Source organism: Meles meles, chromosome 5 (assembly GCF_922984935.1).
Source record: "Meles meles chromosome 5, mMelMel3.1 paternal haplotype, whole genome shotgun sequence".
Lineage (NCBI taxonomy): Eukaryota > Metazoa > Chordata > Mammalia > Carnivora > Mustelidae > Meles > Meles meles.
Genome location: NC_060070.1, coordinates 50,168,570 through 50,187,738, shown reverse-complemented (window position 1 = coordinate 50,187,738; position 19,169 = coordinate 50,168,570). Strand labels below are relative to the sequence as shown.

General features: G+C 36.9%; 1 protein-coding gene across 1 annotated transcript in view; it reads left to right on the top strand.

The window, feature by feature from the left end:
- The window catches only part of BCKDHB (branched chain keto acid dehydrogenase E1 subunit beta), a 232,473-nt gene that overhangs the window by 113,027 nt on the left and 100,277 nt on the right, over positions 1 to 19,169 (top strand). The gene's annotated exons all lie outside the window — the stretch shown is intronic.

Below are 19,169 nucleotides of genomic sequence, written 5' to 3'. Positions count from 1 at the left end.
AAAAAAAGGGTTTTGGAGGGGCTGAGGGTGGGAGGTTGGGTGAGCCTGGTGGTGGGTATTATGAGGGCACGTATTGCATGGAGCACTAGGTGTGGTGCATAAACAATGAGTTCTGGGACACTGAAAAGAAATTTAAAAAATAAATAAAAATTAAAAAAAACCCTAAGAATACATTGTAAAAGAAAGATAGTAGATTTATACAGAAAATAATAAAATCTTATGGAAGACCTTAAAACCAGACTCAAAGAGACTTCTTGGATGGCACAGCAATATAACATAAACCATCTAATACAACCCCAATTTCAGTCCTTAAGGAGTTTTTTAGTCTCTTTTTATTTTTATTTTTTATTTATTTTTTATTTTTTAAAGATTTTATTTATTTATTTGACAGAGATCACAAGTAGGCAGAGAGGCAGGCAGAGAGAGAGGAGGAAGCAGGCTCCCTGCCGAGCAGAGAGCCCTATGTGGGGCTCGATCCTAGGACCCTGGGATCATGACCTGAGCTGAAGGCAGAAGCTTTAACCCACTGAGCCACCCAGGTGCCCCTTTTAGTCTTTTTTTAAAAGCTATCTAAAAATATTTGCAACTTTACGAAGAAGAATAAATGCCCCAGAATAGGCAAAAAAGAACAGTGAACAGAATTTTGTATTAGCTGAAATTAAAACTAACTGTAATACTATGCTAACAATTGATGGCTAGCAGATAACATACAGGGTAGGGATTAGCAAACTTTTTCTGTAAAAGGCCAGATAGTAAATATTTTCAACTTTGTGGGCCAAATTGCCTCTCCCTTGACTACTGAACTGTGTCTTTTAGGGTAAAAGCAGCTCTATGGATGTGATTTGATTTATTTTTTGAACTGCAGTTTGCTAATTCGTGATATTTATCTTACAACAAAATAGTGCTCAGAAACTGATAGCATGATATGCAACAAAAGTGATATTTTAAGTCTCTTGCAGAAGAGGGTTTATTTAATAAATGGTGATGACATTTATATTAATCTATAAAAATAATATCAAATTCCTACTTAATACATAAAATTAAACTCGGTGCATACTTAAATATGGAAACTAAAGAAAATAATAGAAAATTTAAAAAATATTGTGTAATCTAGGATTAGAGGATGTATTTTTAAATAAGACAGCAGGGGACAGAAAGTACAGAAACTAAAGAAAAGGAAAAAGGTGTTTGATTGCATATATGAGTGAAATTTTGTTTATGGCAAAGTTACAAAATTTGATAATTTATAATCTATAAACAAATGAAAATGATAATCTTTAAAAATTATTGTAATATATATGAAGAAAAAGGGCTAATATCCATATCATACAAAGTGCCTCTTCAATTGACCGAGTTAAAAAAGAGGACAAAGAGTTCTGTTCTTGTGAAGAAAAATCAAATGTCCAGTGGCTATAGGAAAAGATAGTCAGTATCACTAGAAGCTGTATTCTTCTGTAAAACAGGATACTTAGAGTACCCATTTCATAGTATTGTACCTACCTCGTAGTTCATACCAACCTCATAATATATGAAAAGATTAAATCAGATAATACAAATAAGACATTAAAATGCTCAGCACATAGTATGTGCTCAATAAATGGTAGTTAATTGCTCTGTAGAAATAAAAGCATGAGTAGGCAAAGATTGCTGTGAATAAGTTATTTATTTCAGGTTTTAGTTGGGTATAACTGGAAACAAATGGAATAGTCTGTTAATAAGGAAATAATGGAATAATTATAAATTATTTATCATTTCCTGCCTGCACTCAGGTACAGCTTCTCCTATTATCAACATCCCTCATTAGAATGGTTCCTTTTTTTTTTTTTTTTTGTTATTTTGGGATTTTGTACCTCTTATTATTTTTTAAATCCAGGGTGAACCTACTTTGGCATATCACAGTCATCCAAAGTTTATAATTTCTCTTTGGATTCACTCTTGGTGTTGTATATTCTATAGGTTTGGACAGATATATGATAATATATATCCATTATTGAAGTATCGAGTATCCATTATTGAAGTGTAGAGTAGTTTCACTGCCCTAAAAATTCTCTGCTCAGTTTATTCATCCCTCCTTTGCACTTCCACAATTACTGGCAACCAACCACTGAACATTTTATTGTCACTGTGATTTTTCTTTTCCCGGAACATCTTATAGTTGAAATCATACATAGCCTTATCAGATTGGCTTCTTTCACTTAGTAATGTGCATTTACAGTTCTTATATGACTTTTCATAGCTTGATAGCTCATTTCTTTTTAGTGTCAAGTAATAGTCCATTGTCTGGATGTACCACAGTCTATTTATCCATTGACATACTCAAGGACATATTGGTTGCTTCCAGGTTTTGGCAGTTAGGAGTAAGGTGTTTTTTTTTTTTTTAATGAATATTACAATATATTTTATGTGAATAATTAATACATGAAAAATTAAACAACTGTGAAATGCAGCTAAAATATGAAAGATAAATATTTATTTTTTTTTAGAATTTTTTTTTTATTTGTTTATTTACAGCATAACAGTGTTCATTGTTTTGGCATCACACCCAGTGCTCCATGCAGTACGTGCCCTCCCTATTACCCACCACCTGGTTCCTCAACACCCCCCCCGCCCCTTCAAAACCCTCTGGTTGTTTTTCAGAGTCCATAGTCTCTCATGGTTCATCTCCCCTTCCAGTTTCCCTCAACTCCCTCTCCTCTCCATCTCCCCATGTCCTCCATGTTATTTGTTATGCTCCACAAATAAGTGAGACCATATGATACTTGACTCTCTCTGCTTGACTTATTTCGCTCAGCATAATCTCTTCCAGTCCCGTCCATGTTGCTACAAAAGTTGGGTATTCATCCTTTCTGATGGAGGCATAATAGTCCATTGTGTATATGTACCACATCTTCCTTATCCATTCATCCGTTGAAGGGCATCTTGGTTCTTTCCACAGTTTGGTGACCGTAGCCATTGCTGCAATAAACATTGGGGTACAGATGGCCCTTCTTTTCACTACATCTGTATCTTTGGGGTAAATACCCAGCAGTGCAATTACAGGGTCATAGGGAAGCTCTATTCTTAATTTCTTCAGGAATCTCCACACTGTTCTCCAAAGTGGCTGCACTAACTTGCATTCCCACCAACAGTGTAAGAGGGTTCGCCTTTCTCCACATCCTCTCCAACACACGTTGTTTCCTGTCTTGCTAATTTTGGCCATTCTAACTGGTGTCAGGTGCTATCTCAATGTTGTTTTAATTTGAATCTCCCTGATGGCTAGTGATGATGAACATTTTTTCATGTGTCTGATAGCCATTTGTATGTCTTCGTTGGAGAAGTGTCTGTTCATATCTTCTGCCCATTTTTTGATATGATTATCTGTTTTGTGTGTGTTGAGTTTGAGAAGTTCTTTATAGATCCTGGATATCAACCTTTTGTCTGTACTGTCATTTGCAAATATCCTCTCCCATTCCGTGGGTTGCCTTTTTGTTTTGTTGACTGTTTCCTTTGCTGTGCAGAAGCTTTTGATCTTGATGAAGTCCCAAAAGTTCATTTTGGCTTTTGTTTCCTTGGCCTTTGGAGACATATCTTGAAAGAAGTTGCTGTGGCTGATATCGAAGAGGTTACTGCCTATGTTCTCCTCTAGGATTCTGATGGATTCCTGTCTCACGTTGAGGTCTTTTATCCATTTCGAGTTTATCTTTGTGTATGGTGTAAGAGAATGGTCGAGTTTCATTCTTCTACATATTGCTGTCCAGTTTTCCCAGCACCATTTATTGAAGAGACTGTTTTTTCCATTGAATATTTTTTCCTGTTTTATCGAAGATTATTTGACCATCGAGTTGAGGGTCCATATCTGGGCTCTCCACTCTGTTCCACTGGTCTATGTGTCTGTTTTTATGCCAGTACCACGCTGTCTTGGTGATCACAGCTTTGTAGTAAAGCTTGAAATCGGGTAACGTGATGCCGCCAGTTTTGTTTTTGTTTTTCAACATTTCCTTAGCAATTCGGGGTCTCTTCTGATTCCATACAAATTTTAGGATTATTTGCTCCAGCTCTTTGAAAAATACCGGTGGAATTTTTATCGGAATGGCATTAAAAGTATAGATTGCTCTAGGCAATATAGACGTTTTAACAATGTTTATTCTTCCAATCCAAGAGCATGGAACAATCTTCCATATTTTTGTGTCTTCTTCAATTTCTTTCATGAGTGTTCTGTAGTTCCTCGAGTACAGGTCCTTTACCTCTTTGGTTAGGTTTATTCCCAGGTATCTTATGGTTCTTGGTGTTATAGTAAATGGAATCGATTCTCTAATTTCCCTTTCTGTATTTTCATTGTTAGTGTATAAGAAAGCCACTGATTTCTGTACATTGACTTTGTATCCTGCCACGTTACTGAATTGCTGTATGAGTTCTAGTAGTTTGGGGGTGGAGTCTTTGGGGTTTTCCATATAAAGAATCATGTCATCTGTGAAGAGAGAGAGTTTGACTTCTTCCTTGCCAATTTGGATACCTTTTATTTCTCTTTGTTGTCTGATTGCCGTTGCTAGGACTTCTAATACTATGTTGAACAAGAGTGGTGAGAGTGGGCATCCTTGTCGTGTTCCTGATCTCAACGGGAAGGCTGCAAGCTTTTTCCCATTGAGGATGATATTTGCTGTGGGTCTTTCATAGATAGATTTTATGAAGTTCAGGAATGTTCCCTCCATCCCTATACTTTGAAGCATTTTCATCAGGAACGGATGCTGGATTTTGTCAAATGCTTTTTCTGCATCAATTGAGAGGACCATGTGGTTCTTCTCTCTACTCTTATTGCTTTGTTCTATCACATTGATTGATTTGCGAATGTTGAACCAACCTTGCAACCCAGGGATGAATCCCACCTGGTCATGGTGGATAATCTTTTTAATGTGCTGCTGGATCCTGTTTGCTAGGATCTTGTTGAGAATCTTTGCATCCATATTCATCAGGGATATTGGTCTGAAATTCTCCTTTTTGGTAGAGTCTTTGCCTGGTTTGGGGAAGGAGTAAGGTTGTTTTAAACATTTGCATGCACAGGTTTTTGTGCGGAGGTAAGTTTTCAGGTCTTGTAGTAAATTCTTTTTTTGTTTTAAAAGATTTATTTGTTTATTTGAGGGCGAGTGAGAGAGAGCCCACGAGTGAGAGGGAGAGAGGAAAAGGGAAAGAGAATCCCAAGCAGACTCCACACTAAGCACAGAGCCCAACTGACGGCTTGATTCCACAACGCTGAGACCATGACTCGAGCCTAAGCCAGGAGTTGGACACTTAATCGACTACCCCACCCAAGTGCTCCTAGTAAATTCTAATGAGCAAAAATGGTGGATCATATGCTAAGAATGGGTTTAGTTTTAGAAGAAACAGCCCAACTGTCTTCCAGAGTGGAATGAATGAGAGTTAGGGTTAGGGTTAAAACAGTGTTTTGGGGCGCCTGGGTGGCTCAGTGGGTTAAAGCCTCTGCCTTCGGCTCAGGTCATGATCCCAGGGTCCTGGGATCGAGCCCTGCATCGGGCTCTCTGCTCCGTGGAGGGCCTGCTTCCTCCTCTCTCTCTGCCTGTCTCTCTGCCTAGTTGTGATTTCTCTCTGTCAAATAAATAAAATATAAAAAAACCCAAAAAACCCCCCAAAACAGTGTTTTATCAGACAGCTCTTTTGCAATTACTTTCTCCAAGTCTGTGGCTTGTTTTCTCATTCTCTTGATATGCTGCCTTTTGTAGAGCAGAAGTTTTTAATGAAGTCCAGCTTATCAACTAATGAATATTGGATAGATGGATAGTGTCTTTGGTGTTCCATCAAAAATGCCACCAATGTCCCCCACTCGCCCTAACCCCAAGGTGCCTAGTGGCCAGTCTATTGGTGCAGACCAGGGGGAATTCCACAGTTTAATTAAAACAAAGCATCCTGAATGTCTGCAAGGAGTGTTAGCACCATGTAATTTCTGCCCAGGGCTCTAAATGCCAAAGCACAAAATTCAATGAAATGTGGGTAAAGCAGATTTTACACTGGTCTATTTCTTCTTCTTTGCTGTCAGGCTGTCACCCGTCACTTCCCTCTGCTGTCAATTGTGTCTTACTATATTTTTCTTCCCCCCTTTAATTCTTCTTCTAAGTAGGAAAGAAAGAGCTGGGGTTGTTATTGTGTACAAATTGAGATTCCATAGACTTGAAAGGAGAGGACTTTTGTAAGAACCTTGTTAGTGAGTTTTAGAATATGGATATATTAAAATATCTTTTGCTAGGAAATAGGCATTTTTTCTTTCTTTCTAGAATTGTATTCTCTATAACAGAATTCTGGAAAAGTAGGAGATGATACTATATGTGAACATCCCTCGCTCTTTATTGACTTTGTAATCTTCTGAGGTATTACAGTTTGAATATACAGTGAATTCACTCATTTGTCTACTCAACAAATAAATATTGTGGATCTACTGTATTCTAGGCACCTGTTGTGGCTAAAAGCGGTAAACAGAATAAATATGGTTCCTGTCTTCACAGAGATCACAGACTAATTAATGGGAGAAAGAGTCATTATTCAAAACAAGTGAAATATCATGGAAATGTAAATTTATTATGGGAAAAAACTGTAGAGCTATTTTCAGGGTCAGTTAAAGGAATCTTAAAACTTTCAGAGTAATATGAAGTAAACATTAATTTAGTTCCACTAAAATTTTGATATGATTGCAAATCAGTGGCACTTTTTTATGGAATCCATATCTCAGACAGAAAAATAAAATATTTTCTAGTATCCAGAACAGTGCTTACCCGTAATATGTACCAGAGTATCAGGACAGTTAACTATAAATAAATATAACTAGAATTATAACTATTACTGCATTTCAAAAGTATATGTTTCTGTTGATAGTTACCATGCAGTTAACACTATCAATGCACAAAGGTGATTTATACCCTTACATCAGCCCCAGAGATTTCACAGCATAATGGTGACTAACTAGTTTTGTTGCTCTGTCAACAGAAAAGTAGGCATTCCTTACAACTAATAAACTAATTGTGATTCTCAGTAGATCCGTGTTATCGACCTAGCTGTTTATTTATCAGGATTTTCCCAAACTGGTCTTTCATCAAAGAGCTTACTATGGGGCTCCTATAAACAATAGAATCCTTTTTTTCTGTGATACACATACATATTTATACATGCATATTTATATTTTTATATATAAAGTATTTTCTCTCTTGCTTTATGGAAAGCACATTAAAAAAACATAACACAAAGTCAAGACAAAAATTTCCAGAAGTCCATTTCTTAAGCAAGTCATATCAGTTGTTCATCTCATCCTGTGAATATGTATTTTGCATGGTAATATGTAGTAATATCATAAGTAGAATTTAATATTTTATATTTTCATTTAATTCTTTGCTACTGTCCTTTTCAAATTCTTCCCCTAGCCTCATCACCCATCTCCCACCTAATATATCTGATGATAAAAGCTTACTGTGTGTATTTTTTTTTTTTTTTTTTTTGCTTACTGTGTGTATTATATGAAGTACCAAGTACTTTCTTGGATTTAATCCTTGTTTCCATTTTGGCATAACCTTTGCTGTTACCTCATTGGCATAAGAGGCTTAAGATGTTTTAATTCCAGTAACAAATCAAAATTTGATTCCACTTTACTTTCAGAGGTTCTGATTACTACTTTAATCTGTTTCATAGGATGGTTCGTAATGTCCTCAGCTTAGCTGTATCCAGGGTAGTGGCTTTTCTCAAATCACCTTAGTGTGACATCTGCAAAATGGGATTTTGTAATTATACAGTTAAACCTACTTGGTGTCATTCCCAACTGGGAATCAAAATTAGTGACCTTTATCTAGATATTTACATTCTTTTCTGCCTTGGAGGAGACCATTATTCTTACCTGACTCTGGATTATTTCTCTCTGGATTGGTAGTTGCCAGTTATTTTCGGAACAAAGTGCTTATTACCGTGAACTCTATTTATCTTAATTAGGCTTTCTTAGTTTGGAGGGATAATTTAGAATTTCTTTTGATAAACATTATATCTGTCTCTAGTTCTTAATTTCTTCATTTTATCTAGTCATTTATCTTCATTTTGCTTGTCAGATGTCCAATGAAATGGAGGGCTACTGTTGGATTTCATTTTGTCAGACCACCTCCTCTTTTATGATACCCTAAATGTACCTCAGGTTGTCTTCAGAGGCCTCTAAAGGACTTAGAGCTTTCATTTCCTGAAATTCCAAACTTTAGGAAGTCAAACAGAGCAGAAATAATAACAGTTGTATAGAGGACAGACTGTCTAGTCATAATAATCTTGTGTCTTTTTATTATTCCATGAAGAAAGCAAGAAAATAGTTTTAAAATCACGTTGTGGCTGTTTAGGTGGCTATTGGTAGTTGGGAACTTAACTTTTTGTTGTCTGTGATCAGAGCTAGCATCTTGTGCCTCAGCTGGGAGGGTAGGAGTTTATATCTGTGTGCAAATTCAGATCTGGGGTAAAGGTTTTGAGTAGGTTAGTAACTTGATAGTAAATAATACCTTAAATATATATATATATATATATATATATATATATATATATTTTGTTTGTTTTAGCAATAGTTCATACTTCTGGTGTCAGACATCAGATATCACAGCCAATGTAGTATGGCTACGCATATTACATTTGTTCCTTTTTAATACTTACAACTTTAAGGGTTAGTTGCTGTTACCATTTCCATTTTACTTTTGAGGAAACAGATACTTGGACAAGTTGTGTAACCTGTGGTTAATCAGGAAAATAAAATGCCAATTCCTGGAATATTTCTTCTATAAAGTTGAAGAGATTATTTTTGAATTAGCATCTGAGCTGGGATTTAAACCTAAGATAATCTGATACCAAAGCCTATGTTCTTGATTTTTTAAGGTATATTTTTTTCATTTGATTGCCATGTTAATTCTGTCCAAAGGCCAGTGGCAGTTGGTAGGTTCTTTTTCCTTTTTTTTTTTTTAAGATTTTTTTTTTTAAGTTTTTTTTTTTTTTTTAACACTTAATCGTTAGAGGAAACACACAAGCAGGGGGAGCAGCAGGCAGAGGAAGAAGCAGGCACCCACTGAGCAAGGGTCCCAATGTGTGACTCAATACCAGGACTCTGGGATCATGACCTGAGCTGAAGGCAGATGCTTAACCGACTGACCTACCCAGGCATCCCACAGTTGGTGGGGTCTATGGAAAGAATTGTGTGGAATAAAATTAGGTCCTACCAGTTCTCTTTGCAGTGGCTGGTGGAGGAGTGGATAGGGTAACTTAGAGTCACATCCTGCTTGTTGGACAGTTTCACTGTGTCATCTTTGAGCTTTTTTACAGCATAAGGTAACAACAAGATAATAGTCTAAAACCATTGGGAATATATGCTTCTATGGCACTGGTCATTCACGCCACGCAGATGGGAATGGCTCTGTTTAGCCATGGAACCTGGGTATCAGTGGCCAGTTGCTAGTAGGATGAGGCTGTGCCTGACAGTTAAGCTGAGCTGTATGGGAAAGGGCTGGTTTTGTAGCCCTTCAAGTTTGGAGGGATTTTTAAAGACTGGTTTATTCAAAATATTATTCAAAACAATTGTTCTCTAGCTATTTAGATGTTCTGTTGTTTTTTAATAAAACAGTAGGCTATGAGTTATTGCCTCGTATCTTTAATGTGGTGTTGCTCTGTTCCCAGAGCACTTTATCCATACAATGAATGAATTACCCACATTGTGGTAATTTGTTTCCATGCCTATTCCCAGTCTCACCACAGCTGTTTGAAAGAAGTGCTGTCTTAAACAGTTTTGTGCTTTAACAGGTGATAGACTTTTAGGGGATCAGCTAGTATTGAACTGATTTGAATTTTAAAATCAAAGCCCAACATTTTTCTGTTCAGAAAATCTATATGTATTCACTTAAATTTAACTCAGACTACAGGTCTCAGTTTAGTTGGGAAAATGAAAATTTGGTCTATGAATATAGATTTAATTTTGGTCTCATGGTCTTACATATTTTCATACATCACCCAAGGCTTTCTTATTATTTATATGGAGAAAAAGCAAAAGGCCTCCCTGTATGGCTGTTTCAAGCATTTTACATGTATTAACTAATTTAATCCTTACCACATCAGCATGATACCTCATGCAGAATTTTCACAGTGAAAATTCTGAGGTATGGAGAGGTTAAATGATTGGCCCCTGGCAGTCCTGTCCCAGAGTCTTCCTCTTAATCAATCTATGCTGCCTCATTTATCCGTAGATAATGCATGTGTGTGAGTCTGTATCAAGGAAGAGATTGAAAGAGAGGCTCTCTCTCTGATATTTCATAATGAGCCTCATTATCACTTCTTGAAAAATATATAACTTTTTTTTTTCCAGGAAAATCTTTTTCTAAGGTCAGCTTTTAACATGAAGTAAAAAATTTTTTTTCATATTGAGTCAGTTGATGAGGAATATTGATTGAATTGGAATGAGTTTGGAAGAGAATCAGCAGAAAACTAAGGAAATTTAAGTCATGTTATTGAAGAGAATGTGGATATTTCATCTTGAGAACATTTTATAATGGAATTGAAAGTGTATTTCATATATTTGCACATAGTGATTGACAGAGAGTTTGGCTTTGTTCTTTATAGTTTGGGCAGATAAGTTTAGGACCACTTAGTTGGAGATGCTTTAGAACAACAGGTTTTCCCTTCACATAGGGAGGAACTTTCTGCATGGATGGGCTGCCCATCCATGAGCTTTTTCTTACCAGAATACTCAGAAAACACTGGGAGCAAAGGATGTTACTGAGGATAATCAAGTATTTGTTTGATCGAATAACTGAACTAGGTGACCAGGTATGAAGTTCCTTGCAATCCAGTGATTCTAACAGTTTAGCTCAGAAGCAGTTCTGCTTTATTACGTTATCCTTATTGTATACCTTACCACCTAGAAAAGTTCTATGTCAGTGACTTTTTTTTTTAAGATTTTATTTATTTATTTGAGAGAGAGAGACAGTGAGAGAGAGAATCAGAAGACAGAAGGTCAGAGGGAGAAGCAGACTTCCCATGGAGTGGGGAGCGGGACTCGGTCCTGGTGCTCTGGGATCATGACCTGAGCCAAAGGCAGTTGCTCAACCAACTGAGCCACCCAGGTGCCCTATGTCAGTGATTTTTAGTGAAATATAGGCTTATGAATCTCATAAGCTATAGAAAATAACATCACAAACTTATTCATAATATCAAACTCATGGAAAATTGTTCATCAAACTTGGTAATAATTGTTGCGCATGGTTCCTTACTGTTTATTATGTAGCAAGCATTTTGTTAAGTGTCTTATATTTATTACCATATTTATTCTTCACAGTAATCGTCAGGGGTAGGTAATATTATTGTCTTTTCCTATTTTATGGGTGAGGGGTTAAGATCATCTTGCCCATGTCTACATTAACTAATAAGATGGCAGGGCTAGAACGCAAATTCAAGACTTTCAGAATCCAAAGCCTGTACACTTAACTACTACACAGACTTTCAGCTTCGTAGTCCAGATCAGAAATTGAAAGTCAAGATAATTGTTAAGTCATGGTTCCCTGGAACTCACACAATCCAGTAGAAAAAAACCAACCCAATTAAGAAATGGTCAGAAGAACTGAATAAATATTTGTCCAAAGATGACATACAAATGGCCAATAGGTGCATGAAAAGATGGTCAGCATCACTAATCATTAGGAAATGCAAATCAAAACCACAATGAGAGTCCACCTCACACCTGTTAGAATGGCTGTTATCAAAAGGATAAGAGATAATTACTGCTAGCCAGGATGTGGAGAAAAGGAAACCCTTGAGCACTGTTGGTGGGAATGCAAAACAGTGCATCCACTATAGAAAAGAAGGTAGAGATTCCTCAAAATATTAAAGACAGAGCTACTATTTAATCTAGCAGTCACACAACCAAAGGAAATAAAATCACTATCTTGAAGTAATATCTGCAGTCCCATGTTCACTGTAGCATTATTTACAACAGACAGGACAAGAACAACCTAAGTGTCCATCAAAAGATAAATAAAGAAACATGCACACACACAGGAATATTATTCAGCCATGAGAAAGAAAGAAATCCTGCCATTTGTAGCAACATGGATGGGCCTTAAGGGCATTATGATCATGAAATAACTCAGAAGAGAAAAACAAATTCTGATCTTGTTTATATGTGGAATCTTAAAAAGCCAAATTCATGGAAACAGAATAGAATGGTTGTTGCCAGGGGCTGGGAATTTGGGGAAATAGGGAGATATTGGTCAAAGGGTACAAACTTCCAGTTACAAGATGACTAAATTGGGGGGATCTCTTTTAGAGCATAGTTGCTCTAGTTAATACTGTACTATATATTCAAAATTGTTAGAAGAATAAATTGAAGTATTCTCACCACAGAAGAAGAGAAGTAATTATGTGAGGTGATGAGGTATTAACCAATCTTATTACAGTCATTTCACAGTATACACATATGTCAAATTATCATGTACACCTTAAACTTTTACAGTTTTATATGTCAGTTATCACTAAAGCTGAGAAAAATTTAGAGAGAAAAAGAAAATACTAAGGGAAACAGTTGATTTGAAAATATAATGTTGTATTGCTAAGCATTCAGTCACTCCAGCCACCTGAATATCCAGACCCATCCTGTCCAATAAATGCCACTAACACATGAGATATTTAATTTTAAGTTAAAATTAAAATTCAGTACCTCAGTCATGCTTGTCACATTGCAAGTGCTTGGTAGTCACAAGTGTGTGTGGCTGCCATACTGGACAGTGCCAATACAGAATATGGCCATCACTGCAGAAAGCTCTACTGACCAGCACTGGTCTAGACTTCATTACTAAAGTAAAAGACAATGCCTTTTTCATTAACACAGTCTCCAGAGTAGCACTTTGAGGTACACACTGACATCAACACTCAAGAGTGTATACTTATAACAAAGGGGCAAATTTTTCATTCTCAAAGGTAGTCAAAAATTAACTGTTTACTGCATAATTTAAAATACTCTCAATACCCATTTCTAGAAAGACAGAAAGAAAGAGAAGAAGTTTGGTTTTATAAAATCATGCCAGCCAAAATAATACTTTAAAAATACATTGAACTTCTGTAACATATTTCAATTGGATATGAAATGGTTTACCCACAGCAATTTCCTTGCTCCCTTTCCCTTCCTCCATTCTTCCTGCTATTTTACTCCTTGCTTTTTTGATAGCTATTTGTTCCAGTTGTTGGAGGGGACTCAAACCTTTTCTCCTGGTGTAAACAATGAAAGGTTGTCTACAGGTTGTTTGAAGTAGGTGAGGGAATTACCCCTACAGTCTTGTGTGGGAGAAGAATGTTCTAGGCAGAGGGGAAAGTCAGTGTAAGAGCCATAAGGCAGAAGAGTGACTTATATACTTAGGAAGCACAAAGGAATTATGTGTGGCTGAAGCACTGATAGTGACAACGATAGTCACAGGGGAGGTGGGAGAGTGTGGAGAATGGAGTGTTAGTACTTTGGCTTCTACCCAGAGTGAAATGCATGCTATTGAAGAGTAAAATAATGTATTATACTGCAAGAAGCTTGATCAGGTTGCTGTGTGGGAGTACAATGATTACAGTCAGGGAGACCAATTAGGAGACTATTGTAGAAATCTGGAAGAGAAATGATGGAGGCTTGGACCAAAGTGGGTAATAGTAGAGGTGGTGGGAGAAATGGTCACATTCTGGGTTTTGTTTTGTTTTGTTTTTAGGCAGAGACAATGGGATTTACTGAGTAATTGGGTGTGGAGGGAGGGGGAAAGAGAAGTTAAGGATGACTCAAATTTTTTGACCAGTGCTATTAGAATGTTGGAGTTGGCGCTGACCAAAATGATATGACTACAAGGATACACTTTATGGTGGGAAGATCAGGAGCAGAGTTTTGGCTCTGTTGTGTTTCATGTATCTCATATGAATCTGAAATTTGGGAAAGACGTTTGATCTGGGAATATACATTTGAAAGTCATCAGTATGTAGAAAACATAATCCACCAGCTAGATAAGATCACCGAAGGAATGTGTAGAGACAGAGAATAGATCTAACAAGGGAACCTTGCGACCCTCCAACCTTTAGAGATCAGTGAGAAAGGAAGGTACCAACAGAGGGGACTGGAGAATGATCAGTGAGGTGGGATACATAAGGTAGTATGGAATCCTAGGGTTGAGGAGGAGGGGTGGTCAGCGGTACCTAAGATGAGGACTGAGAACTGAGCAGTTGGTTCATCAACACAGAGGTCAATGGTGAACTAACTAAAACATATTTATGGAAATGTTAGAGGAAAAGCCTGACTGAGATGTGTTAAGGAGAAATAAAAGGAGAGGAATTGAAAATTGCTAATGTAGAAAGTTGCCAAGGATGTTTTGGCAAAGTGGAAGCAAATGAGGTGGTATAGGACGATGGAAACGGGCACAAGAGAATGTTGTTTTCTGTATTTTAAAGAGATGGAATAATTAAGAGCGTGATGAGAATGGCCCAGTAAGAGCACAGTTTTGAGTAATTTGTATACATAAATGCATATGTCTTTTATAATTTATTATGCTAATGTTCCATTTACAAGTATCTCAGAATTGCTTAATCTGGTGCTCATCAATGGATATTTAACTTGTTTTCCAGTCGTCCGTATTGTGTATATTTTTGTTCATGTTTCCTTGTGCATGTGTGCACTATTTCTCTCATAAATATCTGGAAATGAAATGCCTTGGTCTTTTTCAACTTTGATATTTTCAAATTGTCCTACAATGTGGTATAGCTCCCTACCATTTACACACTCACCAACAATATGTGAGATGTCTTGTGATGAATCCGATTGTGTGAAATGTTATCCTGTTGGGTTCATTAGCATTTCTGTATTGGAGAAGAATAAATGAAACAAGATGGGATTGGGAGGGAGACAAACCATAAATGACTCTTAATCTCACAAAACAAACTGGGGGTTGCTGGGGGGAGGTGGGATTGGGAGAGGGGGAGCGGGCTATGGACATTGGGGAGGGGAGGCGAACCATAAGAGACTATGGACTCTGAAAAACAACCTGAGGGTTTTGAAGGGTCAGGGGTGGGAGGTTGGGGGAACAGGTGGTGGGTGATGGGGAGGGCACGTTTTGCATGGAGCACTGGGTGTTGTGCAAAAAGAATGAATACTGTTACGCTGAAAAAAAAAAATAAATATTATTAGTATATTAAAAAAAAAAAAAGATTGAAATCTTTTCTTAATGTGTTGGGCATTCTGGTTCCTCGTCTGTAACTTTCTCATTTTTTATTGGGGAAAAAATAACAATTTCTTACTGATTTGTGGAGTTCTTTATATTTTTCTGAATTAAAAAAAAACTTCATGCACTATGTATATTTAGCTATCTTTTCTGTCTTTGGCTTGCCTTTTCAGTTTTTTAATTGTAACTTTTGATGCACAAAAATTTTAAATTCTGCTGTGGTCAGATTTGTTTATTTTTTTTTTTATAGGTTGTGATTCTTCTGTCTCTCTGAAATCCTTTCTTATTACAAGATTATACAGATACTCTTCTATATTTCTTTGAGCAGTTTTAAAGTTTTATCTTTCAAACTTAGGTCTTTATCACTTCTAATCATATCTGATATTTTTAGTGGGGCTTAAAGTAGGAAGAATGTTTTATTTCTGGCTCTGCACCATTTTTTTAAGTAGTCTGTCCTTTTCCATGGTTTTGTGGTACATCTTCTGTCAGTATCTGATTTTCAGGTATGCAAGGGTTTGTTTAGGGGCTCTTTATTGTTTCTTTGTATCACTGAATAGTCTTCCATTAAAACTTCATTATCTTAGCAATATAGCTTTATGATAAATCTAGATATCTAGTAGGACAGGTTTTCCCAACTTGCTCTTATTCACACTTCTCCTTGGCTATTTTTGGTCCTTGTATTTTCTATAGGAATTTGAAAATTAAGTTGCCAAATTAAGTTACACACACACACACACACACACACACACACACACAGCCCTATTGAAATTTTGTAGGGACTTGCATTTGATTTTTTTATTTGAGGAATATGATATCTTGGCTATGTTGATTCTTCCTTTCTATGAATGTGTTCTATCTGTCAATTTATTCAAGCCTTCCTGTGTTCTTTAATAATCTTTTGTATATTTCTCCCATAAACTTCTTGCTTATGTTTGGTTAGATTTATTCCTAGACTCCTTATAGATTTCATTGCTGTGATGAATAGGCTCTCTTTTCTCCTATCCTGTTACATTTTCTTTTCCTATTATTGGTCCAGAAGAACATTATTTCTCATTGAATACTGAGCTATATGGAGGTTGAGTGGATTAGTAATGAAAAGAGCAATTTGGGAGGTAGAGTCTCCCAAAATGGAGAGACTGTACTGAGGGACTGGACCAAAATAGCATCAGAATGGAGAAGAAAGCCTGGTTTCATAGTGGTCTGAGGCAGGCCCCAAAACTTGATGACTTAGGAGAGTAAAGGGTGAGCGAAGAAAAGAGACTTGGGAACATGATAATAATTAAACGATGATTCTGTTAAATGAAGTTGGGTACATAAGAGGAAGTGTTAAAGAGCGATAGTTGAAAATTCATTTGAGGACTGCATTTTAGTCAGCCAACTCTGACTGTGAGAACTAGTATTTATGCCCACTAGCTCAGTAGAAATCTGGATCGCATTGTGTGGATCACATGGGAGTCTGGGCAAGTCCACTTACAGGAACTGGAAGTCCAGTTAGGTCTAAGGACTCTGTCAGGTGGGTTGCAATTCTTGCTAATGTTCACTGGATTCTCCATTTTCCAATATAACCAGCTTCTTCAGCTCTGATCCAACTTTTCGACTATAGCACCTACAACCAACTGGCAGTGTTCCTGTCCACCTTATTTTAAATTGCAAACTGTGAAGTTGGCCCAATCATCCTTTTAATCAACCTCCCAGGTCACAGGTTGCTGGCCAGGCCACAGACTGGCTGGTTTTGCGTTTTGCTTGGTTGGATAAGTATTCACCATTAGTTTAGTACGTTGTAGGATGACTACACTTCCCAGTTTGCCCAGCATAATTGTTATCTGAGAACAATTAATAACACCCCCCTTTTGACTTTGGACAGTACATTATTTGGTTAGCTACTCCTCACCAGGGACTACAAAACTTGGCTGTTTATTCCAAAAGAGGGATTATGGAAGAGGAGTGTGACTGGTAGCTAGGCTAGGGGTTACTGAGTAACATCTCCTATGCTTCTAGGGTATAGTAGTGATAGACTTGAAGAATCTGAGAGTTCACTAGTAATGGAATCTCACGATAAATGGAAGGGCACAGATAGAGTGAGCCATTTGGGGAGGTTTCTACATACCCAAACCAAACAGAGGTAAAGGTAGAGTATTCAGATGGGAGTCAGAGTAGAGAATGCTTTGGCAGGTGGTAGAGGTTAGAGTTCCGTCCTTTGATCGGGGCTAAGGAGAAAGGGCTCAAGCATGGAACATGAGAGCTGTAGTGCCACATCTCAGTCGTAGACTAACCAGACAGGGTCTAGTCACTAAGAGACCGGATAATGGGACAAAATTTAGATACAAAATGACAGAATAAAAGAGAGCATGACCTTGCACTGAGACCCAACTAGAAGTATGGGGATATTCAGAGGATGATACTAAGCCAGCCCATTCCCTGGCATACTATTGTGTTTTATTCTTCAGCACCAACATAAAAGCTGAAATGTCAGTGGGTATAATTCCAAAGGTAAGAATATCCCAAAAGGGAGAAGGGAAAGGATTGGGGAGCCCTGTGGACTGTGACAAACTGTGCTCCTTGATGAGATGATAAGGAACTGAATGCGTACATATCTGATATAGGGAGATTGAGGGTAGATAGAGCATTTTGACCTCAGGTCTGGATAAAAGCAGGTTAAATTAATCATTGTTTGAAAACAACTAAAAATAAGTGTGAAAAGTCCTCTCGTATCTATATTTTTAAAAATCTTTAAATGGGTCTCAATGCAAGTACAGGGACTTAGAATTTTGAAGGATATACTTATATTTGCCTATTTTAATAAATTTATATAAGGATGAATGAAGAACTTTTTCTATGTAAGTAACTGTGACAGTAAGAAGTTACACGTTCTAAATATATTCAAAATGTGTATGAAAAAATAAACTATTTCCTGATGACTGGTTCTATAAATCTAAGTGTAAAATAACAAAAGCTACTGGGGTTTTATGTTGAAGAAATTGTAACTGGGAAACACATGTTAATATTGATATTTGGGGAGGGCTGAGGTGTTTGATGACAGATGGAAACAAAGGCTAGATAGGCGTGGACAGGGAAGGGCAGAGTTTTGAGATTATTGTGTGTGTAGTAGGTATGTGTCTTGAATCAGAAGATAGTGTAACTAAAGGGATGTGTTATAGTAGAAGTCATAACTAGGCAATGAGTAGTTTCAAAAACATTTTAGAAAATGGAGCTTCCTTTGAGGTATTATCCCATAGAGATTCTAAAAGGGGTTGCTCATTAATCAAATCCTGAAGGATTCCAACATAATTATAAAAATTTAAAATTATCACTAAAAGAATTAGTCATAAATCTTTTCCTTTTGTTGTTATATAAATGGAGAACAAAGTTGTCCTTGTTCTGAGGGAAAAATGGGTAACAGGCGTTTTGTTTGTGTGGTTTGTACTTTGTGTATGTGTGTGTCTACTATAATAGGAACAGATAATGTCTTTTAACAGCTCATGGAAAGAATTAGTTTCTTCTCTACCAAAAAGCTAGTCTTGTGGAAGCTGATAAAAGTCATTATATTATTATGATTTTTGGCTCAAGAAAATAATGATATCTTGGAAAAAGTGAAGGAGTATGGCAGTAGAAGAAAGACATCTGTAATGTAGCAGACAAATTATTTCAACAAAGATGCAGTGTTTCTTTAATTGCATTCTCATGGACTATTGGTTTAAAATGTGCTGACCAAAGGCAGTATCTGGAAGAAAGGAACTTTGGATTTCCAGCTTGAGTTCAATTTAACAAACTTTTATTGAGCATCTACTCTGGAGCCAGGCACCCTGAGTTTGATCCTCAGTTCTATCCCTCTCCCTCTCTGTGCATCTGTGTCCTCATCTCTGAAGTGGACGTGATAATGGTAGTCCTTACCCTCTGTTATCATTTGGAGGGTGAACTGAATTTTAATGTATGTAAAGTACTTAGAACAGTGTTCAC